This window comes from Pinus tabuliformis, chromosome 8 (genome assembly GCF_031772625.1).
Source record: "Pinus tabuliformis cultivar Carrire ecotype Pingquan chromosome 8, CPIR1, whole genome shotgun sequence".
In the NCBI taxonomy this organism is placed as follows: domain Eukaryota; kingdom Viridiplantae; phylum Streptophyta; class Pinopsida; order Pinales; family Pinaceae; genus Pinus; species Pinus tabuliformis.
In genome coordinates this window covers 552,461,062-552,474,008 of record NC_142294.1, presented here as the reverse complement: position 1 = coordinate 552,474,008, position 12,947 = coordinate 552,461,062, and the positions used below count along the sequence as shown (strand labels likewise).

Below are 12,947 nucleotides of genomic sequence, written 5' to 3'. Positions count from 1 at the left end.
AAGTAGACTTGGAAGCCCAAGAGATGTGCATCATTGGTGATAGTGCAATGACTCTCCATAATATCCTGGGTTGCCTCCAAAATGGCACTGTTTTTGTCACGCCCCTACACCTGCAGTAGTCTTCCAACCGCTTATAGTGAGGTGCGGCACCACCGAATGCTTTCTTTTCACCAATACTAACATTCATGGACTACGCCTAATTCACTTGTCCTTACTTAGTTTGTGTTTCGCAACCAAGTAAAATTGCATTTATCCTTTATACCAATGAACACCCATACTCATTCATTATCCACAACAATTATAAAAGACAATAAAAATTGCACAGTATAAAGGGGAGGGGCAACTCCCAAACAAATCTGCCTGACAATATATATTATTCAATATTTCTTCATAATAATACAATCATCACAAGTAATGCTTGGCAAGCTCCAAGCCAATACTTAGCTTCTTTTACAATATAGGCAAATCAGCCTTTTACAATAACATGTGCACACCTTGCACAAAGGATGAGTGCTCACCTGAGTCACCAAGACATCCTTGTCAAGTCCAACACAAATCTACACACAAGACAACCTTGTCCAACCCACAACCGGCTCCAAGTAACACCCAAAGCTGCGCCCAAGAGTAATGAGCATGAGCTATGCGCACTCCAACCCAATCTGCGCACTTCTTTCTTGTCCTCCTCGAACTATGCGAAGTTGTCAAGCTGGGTTGATGTCCAAATGATCCTCATCGTTTGGTTATATATGCACATCTCTGCGTGTGGGTAGTGTGGGTGGTGGCTCTCCAGCCGACCCCCAAAACAGCCTCAATACACCCCTGCGTGCGTCCTTCAATAAGTCGGCCTGCCCATATGGTCGCTCCACGCACAAGGGTATAAGTGTTCATCGCATACACTTATGCCTTAGTCATTTTCGTCGCACCGTTCGTCGCTTCTATATCGTCGCACTTCCGTCGCACTTCTGTGTAGCCGCGCCCGCCCGTGCGCTCGCGCACCCGTCACCTTCCCGTGCGCCCATCATGCACGGTGACTCGTCCGGCGCCCAAACGCATTCACGCTCGAAGGCCTTACAGTTTTGTTTGAGGGACGTGTGTGGGATTTGAGTTTTCATCTTCGACATGCGTTGGCTTCCCTGCAAGGTGTTATGGGTACCCTGGTCCTCCAACTCTACCACACTTCTTCATCCTCCACCAACGCCTCTTCTTATATCTCATGGTCAACGCACTTGAAGCACCCGAACGGATCCTCGAGTGTTCTGTTGCATTGATGTTGAGACCAAAGGCAAAGGCACATCACCCATTCTCAACCAACTATGCATCAATTATCCACGGAGATCACCCCACCAACTCTGCACCATGAGCTAGTAGGCCCCCTCAGCTAGCGAAGCACCAAGAGATAGCAATGCACAATGTGCCAACTAGGCATCCTTCCTTGATCAAGCCCCCTATGTTGAACAATGATGATTATTACCATCCAATGTCGTGGTTTGGGATGACCCCTCGGAACTCAATCATAACATGGCTAAATCCAGTAAATAATCCTTCACAGCACTCATGCCTCTCATACACTTCAAGTCACTCTAAGAATTATGCCCTCATGTTAATTTTTTTGCGTTGACAAACTTCTCAAAAGGACCTCTAGTTTCCCTCACAATGGAAGATGGTCATGCCTACCTCATTTTTGTGATTGACAATGCTTTTGGCTTCTGGTTTCTTTCTATATATGGTTGGCTATGTATTTTTTCCCTGGTACAATTTTTTGAAAGCCAGTCTCTTTTGCTTACAACTCAATCTTGTATTTGGCTAGCCATGTCACCTAAGCATGTAATCCTTGTACATTATCTGTAATAAAATGACTCCAAACTTACAAAAAAATAAGTACACATCAACATTCCTCTTGCTCCTTTGAAAAATTATTCTAATATTAAATATTTTGATTTAATATTTAAAAGATCTTCATTAATACAAAGTACTAACAATGTAGTAATGAGAATTAAAACACGTTTTCAAAAAAAAAAACAAAATTTGATTAATTTAAACAAGGCTATGTTATAATGGAGTCCTTACCAAGTTGGATGGGTGTAGGTTAATAACCATATAAACAATAGCACGAAAGGTCAGTAGTTAATATGATGCATCCGAAGTTAAGTTAATTGATTTAAGAATATCACATTTCTAAATACATTAAATGATTTTTTTTTTTAAGAAATATCTCCTTTTCCCTATAATAAATAAGGTTTGTAGAAATTGATCTACAACACATTTTTGAATACCAAATAAATTTAATAGTTTGTAGAAATCTATCTATAAGACATTTTTAAATACCAAATAAATTTGATATAAATAAATATATCTCGAAAGTTTCTGATTGTGGCATCACATTTTTTTTTTTAAATTTGTGAAATTCAAGGGTCTTGATAGTTTGTATATTAATATATTATAATTCAAAATTGACAAGTTTGCATGGTGGGACTCTACAATATTCATATTCACATTGACATTAACAACTAACAAAATTTTAATTAACAAGAAATAACTTACCATGTAAGTTATCATTCAACTTTAGATGACTTCAACAACTACCAGAAGGTGATGAAGCATTCAATCACAAGGTTTTGAAAATGAATCAACATGTATGGAAAATAATACCACCAAGCACACTACCAACGATTGGAAGTGTGCCCTCTTCAACCGTCCATGGTGAAAAGTGCATGCTACTAATGATTGGTAGTGTGCTAGGTGGATATCCTCATTGAACAGTGATGGTTGGAATAAAGAAGCTTAACTCTTCACTTAGATTGAAGCATGTAATAGATATCATTATTACTCATTGCATGAGACTTATATTATAATGTTACAAAGAATTAAGAATTTAATGCAAATAGTGCCTCTACCAATGAATCTAGAACTAAACACACGAATTCAAGAGTTTTGCATATTTTAAGCACACTGTGGTATCTTTCTTGATTTTATTTTAGATCCTTTGCAATAGAATACCTAGAGTAGATAGGTTGTTCGTGCAAATTGTAGGTTGTAAGGAAGTAGAAACTAAGTGAGTATTGCATTTTTGTTTTCATTTTGATTTTCAATGTTCAGGGTACAATAGTCACAACAGTCTCACAAATAATCAATTACTATAATTTCAATATATAAGCTATTCAATCACACATAATTTGTAGGACCATGCTACGAAATATGGGAGGTTTGCACATGAAAACGTGTTCATGATCTGTAAACTATTGCGGATATTCCACTAGGCATTTCATCCCAACAGATTTGATAAAATTATATTTAAAATTTGAAATTCTACACTATTACAATTTTATTAGATTTATGGATCTGTAGATTTATTATATATAATGCATGCATGTGAATGAAAATTATGCAGAAAATAGAAAAAGACAAAATAAAATATCACACACACACATTTAACACAAGATATGCTATGGGAAACCCTTTCAGGAGAAAAACCTAGTTGGAAGGTGAGGTCACTCTACTCTCTTTCACTGAATGGAAATATTATTGTGAGTACAAAGAAGAATGGCTTGTGGCCCGTGGGATGATACAATGCACAAATCCTCTTTGTTTTCTCTACCTCATATCCATCTTGGCTATTTTTGCTCAACTACGAAACAAATGCACTCGAAGGAATGGAACCCCATTTCCTCTTAGTGGCATGGTTATCACACAACACGATAGCCTGCTAATGAATAGTTTGACTACCTCAACTCTTAACCAGAGGTACAATATTTACGCTTATTGAGTCTTCTACATCATAATCACATGGCTAGCCCATTCTCCATGAATATTGGGGGTTGACATGGCATCCTCTCAAATTATGGCAGTGAAAAATAGGAAGGTCAACTTTTGCATATAGACTTTGATTGACATGATTATTGCATCTTTGGAAAGATATTTATGTGTACAATAGCATAAAAAAGGTTTTGTGTGAAAGTGGCAAAATTTTACTCCCAAAAAAGGCATTTTATGCTTCAAAATTTTCCAAGAAGGTTTCAGACCCTGTTTTGCCAAACTAGGCCCCGTTGGTAAAAATGGCCTCGTGAGCTGGTTTCTCCAATTTTTCCACTTTAAAAGCATAGAGGTTGATGGAAAACAATATAATGATCCAATTTAGGTTAGTTTATTATATGAAGAGAGAGATATATAGAGGGTCATGAAGCACCTCACAACGAGTAAGCCTAAACACTTTGCTACATGTTGTTTTTCTCAAATCTTCTCTATAAAGAAATGGTCTTAAAAGGTTTGAAATTTTTAAAATGATGCTTTATAGCAACCTAGCCCCTCACCAAAAATATCCATTAGACTTGTGCAAGAATTTACATCTTGTTTGTGTCTGAAGTTCTATGCACTATCTAAAGATTGAAGGTTGAGTTTGATTTAGACTCATTGAGATTTTGATAGATCACAATTTTATTTCTTTGTTTGCTTGAGGAGAATGAGAGAAATAATGCACATCTAAATCTATGTAGCACAAGAACCAAATAAGAGCCAAGTTTTGGGAAGTGATGTGCGATGAGAATGGGATTGATTCTATTGTAACATTGAGATTTTGTTTAAATTTGTTTAAAAAGAAAAAGGAAAAGACCTTTAAGTATGAGTTTACCCCTTACTTAGAAACAAAATCATTTTAAATAAATAAATATGAACCAATTGGTATGCTATATATGTTTGATCAAACAACACTAATTGAGAGCGGGACTTCCTAGATCTATGGTCGTTATCTATTCCAACACCCATGCATAACAATAACAAAGGGAAGGTCTTAAATGGATACTACTAGTTTCAACAGGCATGACATAGTCCCTCCCCCCCTCTGGATACAAGTCTTGACACAAGAGTGGGAGATTGGTATTTGCTCCAAAATCATACAAAGATCAAAACCTATGGTTCTAAATCTCAGCATTGTTACCAATATTTTTTGACAATGAGAATCTTTATCTTGGAATATTTTATGAAAAAATTAGAGTTTGATTATGCTCATTTTGCTTCCAAGAAACAAGTTACATTCAAATTGAAGGAGGATGTTGGACCCTTTATTTTATATGCCAGGTCAACTTTAATTTGGAGGTAGTTGACTAAATGCTTAAGGAGATGGGATTTCAACAGGCATAACCATGGACTTATGAACCTCACCTTATCATTACTAAGAAAAGAATGGAACAAGGTTTTTCTTCTTATGGCCGTGTAAGAAAACTAGAGATAAAAAAATTAGTAATTGAGTACAATTGGTAGAATGTGCAACAAATTTTGCAGATTCAAGCCCAGGATCATGTCCATTTACTCAACCATCAATAATAGAGACACCACAACAACATCAAAATGGAATCATTACCAAGAATCAAAGATTTGAAATTCTTTCCGTTGGTATAATGATATATACCTTTATCTTACTAGTGAACAAGGAAATGTTTAGCTAAATACTTTCACCTAGTGAACTCCACAACTCTAGTCTTTCCATCCAAGAAAAGAGATACTAAGACAAATCCAAATCCCGAGGAAGTTCCAATATTTTATGATCCTAAGAAGTTAATTACTCAAAGGAGAATCCATGAGCGACAAGCTATTGTTAAATATCCTAATACTGGTCCAAATTTATTTTCTCGCAACAATTGTTTATTCACAACAATTTACTTTATTAACCAAATAAATTTTGGATTGCTAAAAAATAAAATCACTGGTATTTTAACTTCTAGAAATTTAATTTCAACATAAAAAAACAAAAGAGAGAGAGCACATATTACAACAAATAATGACCCACAACAATTCTCCTTCATTAATTTAACCCGAGGAAAATCAGGGTTTCGACACACAAGGAAATTATAAGGAAATATTTATTGACTAGAACTTGCAACTCCACCCCATTGGAAGAATTTGGCCCTAATAATTTTGTCCTACTGGAAATTGGCCTCTGAAGAAATTCAACCTGGAGAAATTTGGCCATGTGCCTTCCCGTCAAACAACTTCTACATATCACCATGAAATTCAGCCTTGACAATCGACATCTCCAACAAATTAACCTCCTCATCGCTTCAACAATTCAACCATGCAATCTCTAACAATTTAGCCTCCTGGAAATCTCTCGAATCAACCCACACTCTTCCTGCTCTGTGCTACAGTCTAGTTGAGCCTCTTGGTTTAGAGAAAATCAATTTCTCTCCTTGTTGTGTCTTCACCTTTCCCTTAGGCTCATTTTATAATATTCATTAAGCCTAAATCCATAACCATAATTCCCTTCTACAAGACCTAGGAGATCAATGATTAATATCATTTCTAAGTCACTTGAATAATTTAATTATTTATCCTTGGAATTGACTTAATAGTCCATAATAATTAATTGACTTTAATTATTGTATTTTCCTAAGTTAGAATTAGGAAAGAATAATCACTTAATCCACCAAGAAAGCACCTAAAGAGACACTAAATCATCTTCTACATGCTAAGACACCAAGCCTATGTAGAAGACCTTCTAAAGTTGCCATAAGCTTCAAGGCTCACAAAACCTCTCTGGAATTTGTTTATGATGAATTGTTATATGATCTTGATGTGCTTAGACCAATCACGGAACACAAGATTCTCAACGAACTTAATGCAACTCTAATTATCAAAATGAATCACCTTTGGACCCATCTCCAAACCAAATAATTCTGAAAGCATCTTGCAAATCCATACTGCCTCACAACTTGCAATATTCACTATTGTGTAATTTGCCTCGATTGAACTAGGTGTTGGGCCACATGAATTGCATCTTTTTGATAGTTTGTTACCTTTCTCTTTCATTCATTTCCTACTAATTATTTGATCCAAATCTTGGGGGGAGGCCCCAAAAATTTGATAAATTGAAATGCCAGAAAATTAAAAAAGAAAAGGTAGAACACATAGAAAACAAAACTGTAAGAAACTTTTTATTAAAACAAAGAAGAATCGTAACAACTACATTATGGTGGACCATCTCCCTTTTTACAAAATTGAGGCGTGTTACTTATAACCTTTTTTTAGTTACAATACCATGGATAAATTCCATGGGTGAATGCCACTTTCCATTTATAGCATTCGTCCCCCCTTAAGAAGCAATGATACTCATTGCGTGGAGTTCCCTCCTGAGAAGTATTTATTGAATATGACAAGCCACTGAAGGGAATCATTTTGTGTGGTTTTCCCATAGCCATGATAAGCGAAGATTGAAGGATAGAGATACCATGTAATGGTTGTGACCAACTGTGATACTGACAATGTGCGGTCTAGAAAATGGACTTTGATGAAGCATTGGTTTATGGATGACCAATAACCATGATAAACGAAGATCTAAGAATATTCATACCTTGAAATTATTATGACCAACTGTGATACTAACAGTGTGCAACCTAGAAAATGGACTTCAATGACAAGGGTTTTATGTGGTTGACCCATAACCTTGGATTTGTGTGTGACCTATAACCATGATGAACGAGGGTCCAAGGATAGAGATACCCTATAATGTTTGTGGGCCAATTGTGAGACTAACAGTGCATGGCCTAGCAAATGGACCTCGAGATACTTTTCCTTCCGGTCTTGTTGGTAGAAATCTAGTGGATTATCTTTGTAAATTCTAAATATCCAATTAGATGTTGTAAAAACAAGTAATCCATTTTCACATTTTTGTTTGTCATTGTTATGATTTGATCTTGCCATGACATCAAGAGGGGTAGAAGTGTGCTTCACGATATTCATAAAAGATAACCCTATCACCATGGGCACCCTTGGCAGATAAAATGATAGAGGGAGATGAATATGCCTCTGATGTCACCAAGGTGTAGTAGAGTACACTTGAAAGTATGATGCTTGCAAAGAATGGGAAAATCTTGAATGTACATAGAAGATATAGGAAGGCTTGTGTAAATGTAGATGTGGAAAGAAAGTTCACAAAGATGATTATGACTTATCTTATTTTTTCTTTAGCCTTCTCCATCACTTCCTTCATTATTATTTCTGCTCAGTACTTGTAGTAGTAGTAGTTGTGATAGTAGAACGCGAAGTTGCATTACCATAATTGGTATTGATTGTATTAGTCATCTTGCTCTCTGCAGGTGAAAAACTCGATTGAGTGTTCAACCATGTCTTGATCATAGAAATCCCATTGATATTATTATTGTTGACACCAAATGTTTGTGGGAATTTCAAGGTGCACTCAAGGAATATGTATTCATTGGAGTTGTGGTCATATGAATCGCGGATATTCAAGCTTTGTATGGAAATGAAACCAAACAAGGACTTGCCTTTGATGTTGTGTTGATAGTCAAAATGCTTGGAAGAATTAGTGGCTAACAATTTTGAGTTTGCAATGTCGAAAGTGTGGAAGCGATTAAGTCGAGTAGAATCAGACATGAAACTCAAATTCATATCGCCATCATTGAAAGACGACGCCACAGTGCCATACATGTCATTCAAATGCACACCAGCTGTGAGATCTTGTTGGTTATGTTCTCTGAGTACTGCCCACCTCCTCCTACATAAGTGCTATGACAAAATCCTCCAGTTTGGGGCCATCACCATCATGTCGCATTTTATTGTTACTAGTACTCTGGCATATCATGATGTGATCATACTGTGAATCAGAACACATGTGATCACTTCTACCTCCAACGAACATTGAAAGATATGCACTGATCAAATGTTGTTTGGAATCAACATCCTGAATGCCCCTCATTTTCTTTGGGTTCTTGAGATGCTAATCTTCATTTTGGGATTGGTTGATGGAGTCCATAATGGAAAGTGAGTTGTCAAACCTGAGAGTGATTTTCGAGGGAATATGCATGTGAATAGGAGGAGGCAGCGAGGGAGCATTATGAGAAAACCAATCCCTGCTACTCCCAAAACCTATATTCATACTGCTCAAGTGAGCCACACTGGAATGCACCATACTATTAGTTCCCACCATCACAACTGATGTCAATTGTGACTTGGCTCAAATCCTGCAACTCCGCTGTTATATTGGGGGAAAGTGAGAACCCTAGCTAATTTTTCATCGACCCCATCCTTTCCCTTCCCTTCAGAATCAAATGGATGGATCCACAACACAACACAATAACACTAACACTGCACTACTTATGACATTGAGATGTGTATATGTGAATTCCAAGGCCAACATTAATACCGACAACACCACCACCAAAGGGTGGCTGCACAAATATCTAGGGGCAACCCCTCGTGGATTGGAAACAAATTCAAAAGTTTTCTTTCAATTTTTATTGCACTTTGGCAAGCATGGAAATGAGTGTGATAAAGAAGAAAAAGTGTGTGTTAAGGAAAACAACAACCATGGAAACCAACTGATTCAACAACAAGCAAGATCTTGAAAAACAAACAATGATCTACTTTGTTGCTTTATCTTTATACATTGAACTATGATTCCCATACTACTGGAGCTCCCGTATCCCATCCTCTATTTTTCTCATTCCCACAGGACCCATAAACCAACACTGTGAGCAAACAATTTCTTCTCAGCCCAAGATTTCTACAACAAAACAACATTAGTGAATGCTTGTTTCCCAAAGGGAAGCTAGTATAACCCCAATCATATGACCAGGGTCGTGAAGTCTACTGGGCTGTATGTTACCTTACAAGATCATATCGATACTATTAATTTTTTTTTTTTTTCTTCCTAATATAAATTTGTGACTACTGTGCTCGTTTAGGCCCTCATAGTTGCGAAGGGACTCTAATCTCTTGACGAATGCCCATTTGTGCGTAGAATAGGGGAGGACATGGTGTCCATTAGAACAAGCTGCAAATCTTGGGAAGGTGAAAATGTCAAAATAACTTAAGCTCCCAAGCTTCCAAATGGGTGATTTGAGGAGATCTCCCACAAATATGAATGGAAGCTTCCACACTAAATAAGAGGCACATGGTATGCAAAATAATGAGAAGCAACAACAAGGTGTATCTGCCTTGATTGGGCTCAATAGATCTGTTTTCCCAAGGCTGCGCTATTGTTGGCGTTGTTGAATCATGACACCATCTTTGCCGATGAGATGTTAATAATGAATGCCTTGTTAAATTTCTTCTTAAGTCAAGGCCACCAAAGAATATTGACCCAAATATCTTCAGATCCTTCTAGCTTAATGGCTCTTCGTGGAAGATTTGAAACCATGTCAATTGACTTTTCAATTGCAGGAAAACGATAAAAATAGATCCGCTATTTGTGTTTACTCTGTCTAAGGGAGAAGAAACCAGAAAACTTCTTAGTATCTGCCACTAGTGATGGATCATGGATGAGTTGTAAACGAAAATGAAATGACAGATATGTACTAACTTTCAAACTCAGGAATTAGGGATATGTTTCGAACCTTGGGTTCCTTGCCTTACCTCTGATGGTTAGAAAATTAAAAAAAAAACAGAGCCCATATTCTCAAATTCGAGTCTAAATGGATGAAATTAGTATCTACGGATAGAGGATAAAATATGGTATATTGGTGTGAAGATTAAGGTTTAGGGATTGCGGCAAGAAACCTATACATGGTGGATAAAAACATTGAAGAAGTTGCCAACATTACTAAGCACTACAAAACCATAATATAATATATAAATAAACCATTCTTCTCTGGTTCGAAGCCTTTAGATTGGCCAGGTGCCATTGAAATTTAGGAAAAGAAAAAACCCTCGTGCTTTTGTTTCTTTTATGTTCTTAATAGCTTATAAACAAGATGGGAAAATGGGGAGTGATAATAGATAAATATAGGCACCTTGAGATTGTGAGAAGAGTTGTCAGAGCATTCATAACCTAGTACTGATACCAATGATATGGATCTTGCGGGAGACCCCAAAGATTTTATAAATTGAAATGCTAGGAAGAAAAAGAAAAAAGGAGAACACAAGGGAAACAAAACCACAAGAAACTTTTTATTAAAACAAAGAAGAACAATAATAGCTACATTATGTTGGACCATATCCCTTTTTACAAAATGAGGCTTGTTACTTATAACCTTTCTTTGGTTAGAATACCATGGGTAAATTCCATGGGTGGATGAATACCATGGGTGGATGCCACTTTCCATTTAGATCTTTCTCATATCACTACACTAGTAATTTGAAATAAAAATCCACCAAAATCTACATAAATAAGAAATGAGGTAAAGGCCCAATATTCTCTCAATTTTAAACATTTTGCTTTAGAAACTTGACATAATTTGCATGAGTTACATAATTTGACATATTTTGCAGACTTAATAACACTTTTTCATTAAATCCAAGGTTTGAATAGATCCCATGGGACATAGATAAACCAAAGCAAATGGTAAGATGCTAAATGTTTCGTTCATGGATTTCCACCTATTGGGAGCAAGCAAAAGAATCCTAGTTGACCACAATCTCAAAGTCAAACCTACAATCAACAATGATATGACACATTTAAAATACACTAGGCATTAGAACAAAGTATTAAGCGAGGTCGATTCCTTATCAATCGAGCATGATCACAAAGAATTTCAAGAATGATTATGTGTTTTTCACATGATTCGCTTCCTTGATAGCAAATCATGTGAACTAGAGTCATAATAGAATTAGAAGTCCGAGATGATGATTTATTAATCTAGCCTTTAGTAATCAGTTTCTTAGGGTAGTTATTTTAAAACTCTATAAAATACTTTACTAAGAAGTGAACCAGATATGTTGGATATGCTCAATATGATTGGATGGTATTAAATCTTTTTAATACTATTGAAGTTCATGCATTGTTCAGTTAATATAGACCTTTCATATGATTACACCTTCATGACAAGAATTGGTGTTTAATCAATAATTTCCTGAGTTTTCCATCTCTCGTGCACCTAAAGAGGGCTCCTTGTTGAGTATGAATGTATCTTAGTTTTCCTTATGTTTCATTTATACAAGATAAATTAGTTTCCATTAGGTTACACTTTTTGCAAGGTTTCTTTCAAGTATTTTATTTAGATGCTTTGTTTGGCTTTGATTTATCTACGCACTGTATTTTACTCATTTCATTCTTGTCCTTTTGCAAGTATAAGAATTTGAATAAACCTCTGACAATAACAAAAACATTTATTAGTTGCTTCTTGATTTTAATCTTTGCATTTGCATTTAATTAGTCTCAAATTTGTAGATAATGTGCAAACATGAATGAGCTCTGAATTTTGAACGCACACTGATGAGCCTAGGTATTGCCACAATAATGCTGCAACTCCCAGGGCTACCAACTTTACTTATCAACTTGGGGTTCGTACAAACTTGGAGGTGACAGTGTTATATGCACAAGTAGAAGTGAAGGTCCTGCCTATTGTCACTGTCGATAGAGTCAGAAGAAGCTTTAATTCTTTGATGGAAGGAGAGTAAACCTTATTCTAAGAGAGAGATACTTATACTGTAGTAATGAAGAAAACAACATGAAATGCTAAAATTGCACCATAAATTAACTTAATCAATCAAATAGATATGCTAAGCAGCATTGCTAATTTAACATTAACCTAATGCTAATTATCTATGTTGCAGAAGTAAACAAATTAAAACTAGACTAAGGGGTAATAAAGAAACTTAGGCTAAATTAGGTTTCAGGTGGAAAAAGTGATCAGAGGTCAAAATCAATGAAAGGAGGACGTGAGGGAGCAACGACGCATAAAAATTGTTGGATCAGTCGGATGACAAGTAATGAATGGCAAAGATTTGATCGCAGGAGGTTATGTAGGTAGATGGGTGAACAGGTTACTAACGAGATGGACAGTTAAGATCTTATTACGAAGGTTTTAAGTGAAGGGATGGATGAACAAGGGAGTAAAGCAGATGAACGACGGAGATCGTGTCGCGAAGGATTAGGTGAGTGGATGGACAAATAAGGGAATAAAGGAGATGAATGGCTGAGATTTAATCGCGCTGGTGAGGTCAAGAGATGGACGGGCGAGGCTAACAAGGGTGATGAACAACTAAAATCTTATCGCGTG

At 36.4% G+C, this 12,947-nt stretch overlaps 1 pseudogene; it reads right to left on the bottom strand.

The window, feature by feature from the left end:
- Positions 1–7,980: 7,980 nt before the first annotated feature.
- On the bottom strand, positions 7,981–9,032 carry LOC149236643 (uncharacterized; annotated as a pseudogene).
- Positions 9,033–12,947: the final 3,915 nt, after the last annotated feature.